This window comes from Solanum dulcamara, chromosome 6 (genome assembly GCF_947179165.1).
Source record: "Solanum dulcamara chromosome 6, daSolDulc1.2, whole genome shotgun sequence".
Lineage (NCBI taxonomy): Eukaryota > Viridiplantae > Streptophyta > Magnoliopsida > Solanales > Solanaceae > Solanum > Solanum dulcamara.
Window position 1 is genome coordinate 55,023,959 of NC_077242.1, and position 11,230 is coordinate 55,035,188.

The window sequence follows — 11,230 nt, forward strand, 5'->3', positions numbered from 1 at the left end:
ATCCCAAGTGCAAATTCTAGTAGCTATTGTTTGGGGTACACCTTTTCTATGATAGGGTCCCACAACCCGTAATCAATGACCCGTAAGACAGGAATGAGCTAATTTTAACTAGGGTTTCCACGAATGCACTTTATGATTCGTACAAGGACATATGAATCGTAAGTTCCAATTGTAGGTCCCTTCGATAGATTTTAAGTAAGGATAGTTTGGACTTTTCCCCTTTTGTTTAACTCCTAAACTACATTATTTTAGACTATTTTGGACATCCTATAACTACCCAAACCCTTCAAACTAACCCCATTCCCTCTGATTCACCAAAAATCCCTCTAAGGCATCAAGTTCTTCTCCTAAGGTTTCCTCTCAAGTTCAAAGCTAGGGTTTCCAAGTTCAAGGCTTTCAATCTTTTTAGCATTTAGGTATTTGATTTCCAGGTATGTAGGAATTTATGAATGGATTCCTTCCATCCATTAGGTCCCAAAAGATCTCAATTCTCCTAATTAAATTTATCAAGTTCAAGAGGGTTTCATGTCAATTCTTCATGGGTCCTTTCTATATCTATTCAATTGAAATTGTTTCACTTGATTATGCTTGAATTAACCTTGTTACATGATTTTAAATTGATTTCACATGGACCCATGCATTATGCTATGATTTTCAATTATGAACTCTAAATTTATGATCATAAACTTATGAAGGTTTTATGAGTAATTTATAAAAATCTATGAATTATGTTTCTAATACGTTTTCTTGTATGAATGAATGAATTATGAAAGGTTTTCTTACAATATAAATAAATAATGATTTAGATGCTTATAAAGGTAAGTGTCAATATGAATATGTTATGATCATGATTTTCAAGGAGCTATTCTTATGATATATTTATGATGTGGATTGATATTGATTATTTTCTTTCCTAATTATATTAATGATAAATTATTTACTTATTCCATTGGAATTAAATTAGAAACGAGAGAACTTATTAGTGGAGACTTGGTAAGGGAGTCTCTAGTAGCAACTCCTAGTCACAATGTCACAATCCGGACTAGGTCCTAATCGTGACACAGCAATTAGAATCTCGAGGGACCCCAACCAAGCCTCTTAGAATATCATTCATGAGAATACATAAGGTAAATAAAGCAATATAAGGAATCAAAGGAATAGTTATGTCTCAAAATAGAGTCTAAAGATAAAGCTGAAGCTTAGGTCCGATTAAATGGACTTACACATTTTCATCTTCTAGACATGCCTCTACTATACTAACACAGGTGGGGGCATAGAACAAGCCACTACCTCACACAAATAAGAAAAGAAATTTTCTCAAAATAACAACATAGTCTAGAGGTAGCAAGAAAATATAAGCTCGATAGGTAGTCCCTGAAGCATGAGGACTTACCAATCAAGTAAACAAGCCTTGTACCTATCCGTCAGAGTGTGTAGGGTGATCGCCAAGAACTACATAATAAAATAAATATAGGCAAACAAAATAAGTATGCGTTAATACTTTGAATGTGTCATGATCCGAACTAGGGCCAAGGTTCGACACGATGATCAGGATGCAAGGTCCCCAACCATAAGCCATCTTAGCATATATTGCATACATAAGGTAAGGAAACATGGCAATATAACCAGGAGTAATCATCATAAGGGAATGGGACTAAGGGAAATAAAGTCAATAGATGTCCAAATTAGACTACATCATAAGTCGTCTAAACATTCCTCTAGTCTAGTGTTTGATGGGAGATTAGGACAAGTTCCAAGCTCAATTGAACAATAGAAGTAATTCAAGCAATAGAAACAAGAAACAAAGTTATTGCCCTCGATAAGATGAGGACTCACCAACTCTTGATATCTAATCAACTCTAGCCACGAATAGGATGGTTGTGAGTGTCGTCCATCCCTACATTATGAGATAATATAGGAAAAAATGCATTAATATGTTTGAATGTACTAAGTATGTAAGGTATGTATGAAAAATTAAAGGAACGTAATTAATATGCCATAAGATGCATTACCAATCATAATAAACATAAATAGAGCTTAAAAGCATTTGAAAACACATGAAACTCATGGTCAATACATATCATACAACTTTATCTTAAACTCATAACTTGACATTTAAATTTTGTGGGATAGGACCTTTAACCGACATCTATGACCATCCGGGCTATAATATGGAATATGATGGAACCCTTATTAAGAAGGGGGAGACTAGTTTGCTAGGGTATACTCTGTCATATTATACATCTCAACTCAACTCGACTTTGCTATATGTGGATCCACTAGCTAGGCTATGAAGGTAATCCTATGCGGGCAATGTATTTTGGGACTTTAGGTTGCTATTAGTATTCCCTTGGGTAACTAATTGTGTTACTAGACCGAACCCTACCTAGAAAGCCTCTCGGTGCTTAGTCAATATCCGAACAGAGACTCATTAAAACATGATCATAACATAATAGGGAAAAATAGTAATTGCATATAAGACCATATTTATAAATCATATTAGGAATAGCTCATTAACTTAGTGATTCATAAGATTCCATTACTTCGGTGAGAATTGTCCTTATCACCATATTTAACATGATTGTGTGAGAATTGTACTTATCACACCATAATAACATACTTGATCTTAACTTTGATCATCATCATAACTTTCATCGTAAAATCATAATCTCAACTTTAAATCATTGAAACTTTTATTGTAAATCATTTAACTCATGATCATCTTAAAAAAATATCTTTAACTTTCATAATCATAAATTGAAAGTAGCCTTATGCATGAGCATTCATAATCTAACTTAAAATCATGCAAATTGATAACATCTAAAAATGGAACTAAATCAGCCTAATGTAATTCATCAAAACTAGGGTTCATAATTCAATTAAAATTGAAAGAAACTGTGAGAAAACTTTGGGACTTCATGGTGAAATAAACCCATGAATCAATCCGTACATACCTTTCTTGAATTAACTAAAAATTGAAGAAAAAACATTGTATAAATCAGGGAACCCTAGCTTGAGCTTGAAAAAGAAACCTTGAGAGACTTTATTCTTACCTTAGAGAATTTTAGGAGAATGAATTGAATAGGAGGGGAATTTGAAGAATTGAATACATAAAGACTTTGAACTTGACCATAAAAGTGTCTAGGTTCATTGAAACAAACTTGGGTAATGACACAAATGCCCATCATTAAATTTGGAATTTGACCCTACAAAGCAACTTCAACGAATCGTCAAAAGGATGATGAGTCATCAAAATGACTCGTCCTGCAAGCTTTGGAAAAGAGCCTAAAAATTAGGTCTCTGAAGTTTTGGAATAAGTCATTTCTATGACTCATTCTTGGGTCTACGAGTCATAATACAGACTCATCTTGTAGGTTCCCAAAACCTGCAATTACACAAGTCTCTAAAGTTTTGTTACGAGTCGTATTTCTATGGCTCGTCCTGTCAACTCGTAGACTTGGCCTAGACGGACTTCTAAAACTTGCCCTCAGAATTGTTCCTATGAGGTGTTTCTATGGGTTAGCTAAGATTTTACAGGTCACATAAGTCGTAAGACCTTCCTTTGAGGTTGTTCATGATCAACTAATAAAGCTCCCTCTATGACTTGTTTCTACGGATCGTAGAAACCTATACGATTCATAGAGATGATCGTAAACTTGGGTCCAGTCAATATTTTGAAGATTTCTCATTGGTTTCCAACTTTCTGACTTGTGGGGTCTTATAAAATATACTAAGTATATGAGAAGTGCAATGCATGACATAAAAGCAAAAATGTAATGATCAAGGTTAGAACAATTAATAAATAAACCATTTATACGTGATAGTGAATCAAGAGTAAGGCTAATGTCATTTAAAACCATAATGTAATTTTTTAAAGAGATCTTGTACAATGCATGGATAGTCATAAGTCATATGAGAAATATTTATAAATAGTAGTAAGAATCATAAGTCAAAGTGAGAGTCACAAAACTATGAGTGAGAGAACATACTTTACTTTGTGAAAGCGACCGCTAACAGACATAAACTATGTGAGCTATAACATGGAGTCCCAATGTTTACCCATACATCAAAGGTAAGGGGGAGAATACTTGCCAAGGTAGACTCTTATATGCCTAAGTGGATCCACTAAGCTACATGAAGGATCGAGCCTCTACTGTGGGTGACCCTTAAAGGAACTGAGACTCTACTATAGGTGATCCTTTATCCTAAGGTGGTACATAGTGATGGGATAATAGGATCTTACTACAGATCTCATGCCTCAACTTCGGAAGACAATTTCTATCCCAAGATCCACTCAGTGCTACGTAAGCTCTCAATGGAATAGACAAATCATAAGCCATAAAGTCAATATCATGTGGGAAGGGCCATATCTACTACCCACCCACTATGTATAAATACATAATCGTAGAATAGCTCTTTAATCTTGTCTCATGTAATGTTAGTGTAGATATTTCATCATTACACATTCATACTTAGGTGAGAAGAATCCACGATCATTCATTCTTGACTTGAATTTTATCATAAAACCTATTTCAAACCTTTCATGTAACATGCTTGAAAGACTTATCAAATCATGCTCATAATATATATATACACTTTAGCATTGGAAAAAGTAGTCTCATGCTTGAATCTATAGGGACTTATCTTAAAATTATGTAATTTAATTGATACAGTACATAATCATGTGAAATCATATCAACTGAATCCTAATTGGAGAGAATCATAAGGACATTCATAAATTCATAATTTGAATTAACATAATGCATGGGTTTAGGTAAATTTCCATCAAAATCATGCAATTCCAACTTAAATCATGCATAATTGAATAGAATTGAATCAATTTATAATCATAATTGAGGAACTCATGCTCAATATCTTGAGCCCTAGATAGCATATAGGAGTAATTGAATGAAAATCAATGAAATCATTTGATTAAACTTGAATCATGCCGAATTGAATAGATACACTGTAATTAAAACTTAATTCAAGCAATTGAAACTGAAAAAAATCTCATGAAATTCATACTTGAAATTACTTGAAAAGTTGAAGATCTTTTGGGCTCCATGGGTGGAAGATCCCCATGAATCAATGCTCACATATCTTGGGTGGATTCCTTGATTGTACATTGGAAATTGATGGAAGAATTGGAAACCCTAGTTGATCCTTCAATGGAGTCTTGTAGGAGAAGAAGAGAGTCTAGAGATAATTTTCTAGAGAGAGGATATTTAGATAGTTGAATATTTAGATTGATGATTACGAGGGAAAAACTAGTTAGTGGAATGATATATTCCCTGAAAATACCAAAAATCACTAAGAATAGGAAATAACCAAGCTAACCATGGAACGCGTGTAGGAAGTTACTGAAAACAATTGCAGCCATCCATCACGGAAGGAAATATGGCTCGTACTGACCTTCACGGTCCATAGTGCCGGTCATGAACATGCGAATATATGGCAAGGCTTTACTAAAATTTTCATAGCGTTTTATTCCAAACTCTGAATGAATCAAATTAGGTGGCGTTGGAAAGAGGACTCAAATAGCTTTAATGTGATAGGTAACGAGCCACCTATTAGTGTAAATTATAGGAGATACGATTTTTTAAATTTGACCCATGTAAAATGTTACATCGAAACTCAATCAGTAAGGAATCTCAACTTAAATTCGTACTAAAGTATTCTTGTGACCTTAAAACAGCTCCAAATCTATTCCCAACCTAAAGAATTTAACTTAACACCCCTAAGATAAAAATAAACCCCTAGACTGACCATCTTCATGGTCTGTGAAAAGTCCACAGGTCGTGGGGTGGTCCGGGAAGATTATTTTGATCAAGATTTGACAAGGACACCTGACGGAATGGAACCACGGGCCTTCATGGACTCATTGGGCTGCATAGGCCCTCGTGAAGCTGACCCACATCATGATTTTAAGTGTTGGCTTCCATGTACCACTTGACGTTCCGTGATCATGACTACAAGTCATGAACCTAGTCATCGTCCTTTCTTGATCTCACTTTTTTCCCTAGCACTACCACGACTCCCTTCCACTTGCCATGGTGCTAAAAACGGTCCATGATAGGCTTCGTGAACCTGAACTGGTAAAAACATTTCTGAGCTTTTATCCTTACTTTTCTTTTTCGAATTTCCAACTTTTAAGGACTTACATTATCTCCCTCTTGGAAACACTCATCCTCAAATGGGACTCAAAATAGCACGAATAGAGTGAAATGAACATCCAACAACCCAACATAAATGCAATGACACTCCAAATTGTATAAACTATAAGATTTTCAAACTTAGCATAAAATATAGACTTAAAATCGGATTCAGGAGCATGCATGCATATAAAATAATCATGGAAAAACTAGAATATAGGGGTGTATAAGAATGAACATGGAACGCTAGAACCTTTATCAATGCCACAACTCAACCACCAAGGTTATCAAGTAAATCATAACACAATGAATATGAGGACAATCCATACCAACCATTACCATTTCAAAGAAAGGGAATTCACACATATCTAATGAAGCAGCCCGAGCCATCTCCCTTCCTCTTCTAGTATCCATCGGACAATTCCTCATCTCATGCCCCATATCACCATACTTATAACAACTTTTCTTAACGACCATGCATTCCCCTTGGTGATTCCTACAACACCTTTTACAAGGTGGAAAGGGATGTCATTACTTACTATTCCTAGACATCGAGGAATTATCAAAAGATGAACCACTATCGAATTTTGAATGAGAAAACTCACCTTCATACCGAGTCCTCTTGGACTTCCATACCTTTCTCTCTTTAAGTTTCTCCCCATAAATTTTCTCAGGATAAGTCATGAGACTTGAAATATCTATCTCCTTGATGAGCATAATAGTTTAGCATGCTTTCATCACCAAGTCCAACACACTCGAAATAAACTTACTCATTCAGGCACGAGAATCAGCTACCAAAGAAGGAGCATACTTAGAAAAATTTGTGAACTTGAGGGAATATTCCATCACACTTATGTTTCCTTGCTTGAGGTTGATAAACTCCAATACCTTCACCTCCCTCAATTCAAGTGGAAAGAAGTGGTCAAGAAATACAACTTTCAAATTTTCCCAACCTATGGGACCCTCTTTTACTCTTTCAGTTTTCCATTTGTTGTACCACACGTAGGCGACACCTTTGAGTTGGTATTCTGCCTTGTCCTCTTAAGACACTCCCATAATATCTACGATCTTTTACAACTCATCAACAAAGTCTTGGGGATCCTCATCAACCTTGAATCCATGAATTTTGAGAGGGTTCATTCTTGTGAAGTCTCTAACACTTAAAATCAATAGAGCCATGTTTAGAGGAGCATCTACCCTTTGATTCACTTGAGTAGTCACTGCTTGGGATAGTATTTGAAAAGTGGCTCAGAACTCTATATTTGATAGCTGATCATTCAAAGGGTCATTCATAGCTTGTTTCTCCTCTTCCTCAAAATTCCTGCGGATGGGGTATCTTCATAGAGGCATGATTCTATAATCATAAAAAGAGAGCGTTAGAGGAAGAAACCTTAAAGTTAAACTCTATAGCACGATGAGATCATGAAATAAGTGAAGTATTTCCTAAGTTGCCTCATAGCCTGTTATTCATATATGTGGCATTCTTCACACAAATGAACAATACTTTACTTGACACGGCACGTTAGACTCCCTAGGACATTTGAACCTTGTGCTCTAATACAAAGTTTGTCATGACCTAGACTAGGACCTAATTATTACAGGGTGATTAGAAGCTTGAGGAACCCCAACCAAGCCTCTTAGCATATTATTCATGAGCATACATAAGGTAAATAAATCAATATTAGGAAGGAAATTGATATTTATGTCTAAAATTAAAGTTAAAATATAAAGGTGAAGCTCAGGCCCGATTAAACGGACTTACATATTTTCTTTGTCTAGACATGCCTCTACTATACTAACATAGGTGGGGGCATAGAAGAAGCCAATAGCTCACCCAAATATGAAAAGAAATGTTCTTAAAATAACAAACATAGTCTAGAGGTAGCAAGAAAATATAACCTTGATAGGTAATCCCCAATGCATAAGAACTTACCAATCAAGTGAACAAGCCTTCTATATAGCCGTGAAAGTGTGTAGGGTGATCGTCAAGCCCTACATTATAAGACAATGTAGGCAAACAAAAGAAGTATGCATTGGTACTTTGAATGTATGTGAGCAATTCATTGCATGACATAAAAGAAATAATGTAATGATCAAGGTTAGACCACATAACAAGCAACCCATTTATACGTGATAGTGAATCAAAAGCAAAGCTAATGTCATTTAAAACCATAATGCAATCTTTTAAAGAGAACTTGTACAATGCATGGATAGTCATAACTCATAATGAGAAATTTTCATAATTAGTAGTAAGAATCTTAAGTCAAAGTGAGAGTCACCAAATCATGAGTGAGAGAATATACTTTAGTTTGTGAGAGTGATCGTTAACCGACATAAACTATGTGAGCTATAACATGGAGTCCCAATGTTTACCTATACTTTGGAGGAAAGGGGGAGAATACTTGCCAAGGTCGACTCCTATATTCCTAAGTGGATGCACTAAGCTACATGAAGGATCGAGTCTCCAATTCAGGTGACCCTTAAAGGAATCGATCTTCTACCATGGGTGATCGTTTATCCTATAGTGGCATATAGTTATGGCACAATGGGATCTTACTATGGGGCTTTTACCTCAACTACGGGGAAGAGTGCCTATCCCAAGGTCCACTCGATAATAAGTATGCTCTCAATGAAATAGACAAATCATAAGTCATAAAGTCAACATCATGTGAGAAGCGTCATATCTACTACCCTTCCACTATGTATAAATATATAATCATAGAATAGCTCCTTAATCTTATCTCATGTAATGTGAGTATAGACCTTTCATCATTATACATTCATACTTTGTTGAGAAGAACCCACCATCATCCATTCTTGACTTGTATTTTATCATAAAGCTTATTTCAAACCTTTCATGTAATGTAACTTGCTTGAAATTCGTATCAAATCATGCTTTGAATGTATATAACTTATATTGAAAAATGTAGTCTCCTGTTTGAATTATAGGTAATTATATTAAAATCATGTAATTGAATTGATACCATACATAATCATGTGAAATCATATCAACCTAATCATAATTGGAGAGACACATAAGGACATTCATAAATTCTTAATTTTAATTAACATAATACATGGGTTTAGGTAACACTCCATCGAAATCATGCAATTCCAACTTAAATCAAGCATTATTAAATAGAATTGAATAAATTTATAATCATAATTGAGGAACCCATATTCAATATCTTGAGCCCTAAATAGCATATCGGAGTAATTGAATGAAAATCAATGGAATCATGTGATTAAACTTGAATCATGCCTTATTGTATAGAAAAACTTTAATTGAAACTTAATTCATGCAATTGAAGAAGAATTGACCAAAATCTCATGAAATTCAAACTTGAAATTACTTGAAAAGTTGAAGATCTTTGGGGCTCCATGGGTGGAAGATACCCATGAATAAATTTCCACATATCTTGGGTGGATTCCTTCGTTGAAGCTTGAAAATTGATGAAAGAATTGAAAACCCTAGTTGATCTTTCAATGTAGTCTTGTAGGAGAAGAAGAGAGTATTTAGAGGATTTTCTAGAGAGAGAATTTCTAGATACTTGAATATTTAGATTGATGATTATGAGGGAAAACTAGTTAGTGGAATGATATATTCCTTCAAAAAACCCAAAAATATCTTAGAATGGGGTTAAAAGGCTTTGGAAAGGACCAAAATAACCCTAGAAGGCGTGTAGGAAGTTGCTGGAACAAAATTGCAGCCACCCATCACGGAAAGCAATACAACTTGTACTAACCTTCACGGTCCGTAGTGCCGGTCGTAGACATAAGATTGCCCGACAAGGCTTCACTCAAATGGGCACAAATTTTACTCTGAACTCTAAATGAGGCAAACTCAATGGCATTGAAAAGAGGAATCAAAGATGTTTAATGTGATTGGTAATGGTCCATCTAATTCTGTAAATTCTTGGAGATATGATTGTTTACCTATGGACATATGGGTCATATGGGCTTGTTAGAATCGATGATAACTCACCTTAGTGGGAGTTTGTTATTTTATTAATGTTTTTGACATGTAAAAGTTATTTTTTATACAAATTGAAGTTTTATGGAATTTATGAATTTCATGTATTTATCAATAACTCTAAAAGATAAAGAGATTAACTTTCTATTGCGGCTATGCATAAGGTATAAGAAAGTAATTTAAGACTTTTAAAGTCATAAAGTAGGAAAAGTTGGAAATAGACATGGATTAGATCATTTTATATCTAATTTTTGTATATGATATCTGCCATTGGTATTGCTGATATTTATGACCATTGATGGGTTTAGTTACTAATATATGTTACCAAAATAGCTTTGGTCATGTATTGGTGTTATTGATAGACCATATTGTTTGAGATATTTCAAATAAGATAGAAAAACTGTGTGCACTATAAAGCTTCTTCTATGTACGATGCTTCTGAAATATATGAGATTCAAGTGGGAGATTGTTAGTAATTTCTATTTTGTAGATTCACATTTATATATTATATGTAGATATGCTATCATTAAAGTAGTTCATTCTATTATCTAATAAAGTATTAATATTTTAGGACTTAAAAGTAAATATATATATTCATATGGATTTATTTTAGATAAATTAGAAGCCCGCGAACCTTTTCTTAAGTTTGATGGAGACTTATTGAAAAGGTACTTTCAACTTGAAAAGGCACCTCAGAATCTTTATATATACATGGTCCTTAAACCAGAAGAACGTTGATTTTTCTCTTCTCTCTCCATCTTAGAAAAGAAGAACTAAAAGAGCACTTATTCGAGATTTAGAAGATCTTGTTTTCCTCAATCAAGTTATTGCAATGGAACAAGGTTAGTTTCATTTTTATTCTTTTTTATTAAAATATCTATCTAATGATTTACTTGCGATCTTGGATGGATTGTTGAAAGTTTTCCAACAAAGTTTAGTATCTAAATATTAATATTACATAAATATGTTATGAATTAGTAAAATAGTATTTTGATTTTTGAAGTTGCTGCTACAAAGCATAGATTTTTTTTACTGTAATTATATTTTGTCATGACTCAAAATGGGTCGTAAGTGGCATCACACTAACCCTCAAGTGGGAGAATCA